Genomic DNA, 1,947 nt, shown 5'->3' on the forward strand with positions numbered 1-1,947 from the left:
ACGACATTTGAAATGTCACATAACAGCAATTATTATATATGGCTTTTCAAAACATCTATTCTGTTTGGTTCATGAGCGGTCCGTAAAAACCCATATCCGGGCCGTGGTCCGTATAAAATTATTGTGTATCTGGACCAATATCGGTCATAAATCAGTTATTATTTCCTGAATTTTCTATATTCTTGCACACCTGATGCGTGATCCAGTTTAGTTTTTAGATCAGTGTTAGAATGCAGCAGATGATGAATAACTGGCAGGGGGTGAATAACTTTCAAAACATTTTTAACGAGGCGAGGAAAAAAGTGGGAGAGATCCCAGCAATTTTTTTTTCTCACTGCCCGACACAGCTAACCCAAGCCAAATATAAATGCAATCAATCAATCAATCAATCAATCAAAACTTTATTTAAGCACGGTAAAATCTACAGTATAAAAAGTGGGCTATAATTATATACATTCATTAGATATTTAGGGACAAAATTACTAAATACAACACAATACAATACAATTTAAAATACAGATATATAAACTGATTTACAAGATTGCCGTGCGAGAGTCTGTTTTATAGGGAAAAAATGTTGTCAATCTCCGTTTTAAATTGGTTAAAAGAGCATAATGCTCGTACATTTTGAGGTAACTCATTCCACAACACCGCGCCACTATAACTAAAACTTCGTTTAGCATAATTTGTTCGCGGTTTTGGTACAAATAAAGCATTTTCAGAGTTTCTCAAATTGTATCCTGTGCTGTGGAATTCAAATAAATTACGAAGATAATTCGGTGTTAAATCGTTAAGAATTTTGAACATTATTACAGCCTTGTGTTTTTTCCGGCGTGTCGAAAGATTGTCCCAACCTAGTTTATTGAAAAGGTCGCTGGAACTTGCATCGTATCCAGATTTGGTAATTACCCTCGCTGCTCTATTTTGCAGTTTTTGCAATTTATCATTTAACGTGATATTTAAACCATCCCAAACTGAACTACAATAATCAAAATACGGTTGAATCAAAGCTCCGTAAATTTTGAGGGCAGTGCTTGTATCTATGAACTGGCGTATCCTTTTAAGAGCACCAATTGCCGACGCAACCTTTTGGAAATGCCTTCAACGTGTCACGCCCATACTAGGTGCTCATCAATTTGTAATCCTAATGATTTCGTATCTTTAACTCTCTTGATTATCTTCCCGTCAATTTCAATGTTTATTTGTTCATTATTGTGTATCATTAACCGTTGACGAGATCCAATTATCATAAATTCCGTTTTAGCGACATTTAGACTCAGTTTGTTAGCTATGAGCCATTGATTAAGATTTTTCAATTCAGAGTTAATTATTGATTCAAGCTCTGTTACAGATTTTGCCTCAATACTTATATTGGTATCATCAGCAAACATTCTCGGAGGGCTCTTTCCAGACAATTAGGCAAATCATTAATGTAAATTAAAAACAATAGTGGCCCCAAGTTGCTACCTTGAGGCACACCACAACTTATTTTAACAGCCTCAGATAATTCACCATTTACGCAACATCTTTGGCCACGGTTGCTTAGATATGATTCAAAGAGTTTGATGCCGCTTTGGTCAACACCATATATTCTTAACTTCCGTAAGAGAATGGTGTGATCAATGGTATCAAATGCTTTTTTGAGGTCGATAAAGACCACTCCATTGAGTAGGCCATTATCTATGTTGATTGACCATTTGTCCGTTGCTTCTAATAAGGCAGTTAATGTACTGTGCAATGATCGAAAACCGGATTGAATTTTGGATATCAAATTATTAGCATTTAAATACTCATATAGCTGATCAAAAATCAGTTTTTCAAAAATCTTAGCAGCACATGAAATTACGGATATTGGTCGATAGTTGTCCATATCAATAATATAAGATGATATAATATAAGAGATGCCTGCGGAGGAGGCAACCTTGAGTGCTCTAGGCGTTTTTAGTA

The 1,947-nt window shown here is 35.3% G+C and overlaps 1 pseudogene; it reads right to left on the bottom strand.

Annotated features, from left to right (window-relative positions):
• Positions 1-561: 561 nt before the first annotated feature.
• LOC114519725 lies at positions 562-1,406 on the bottom strand (annotated as a pseudogene).
• Positions 1,407-1,947: the final 541 nt, after the last annotated feature.

Source organism: Dendronephthya gigantea, unplaced genomic scaffold, assembly GCF_004324835.1.
Source record: "Dendronephthya gigantea isolate DGI-Jeju-01 unplaced genomic scaffold, DenGig_1.0 000014F, whole genome shotgun sequence".
Lineage (NCBI taxonomy): Eukaryota > Metazoa > Cnidaria > Anthozoa > Malacalcyonacea > Nephtheidae > Dendronephthya > Dendronephthya gigantea.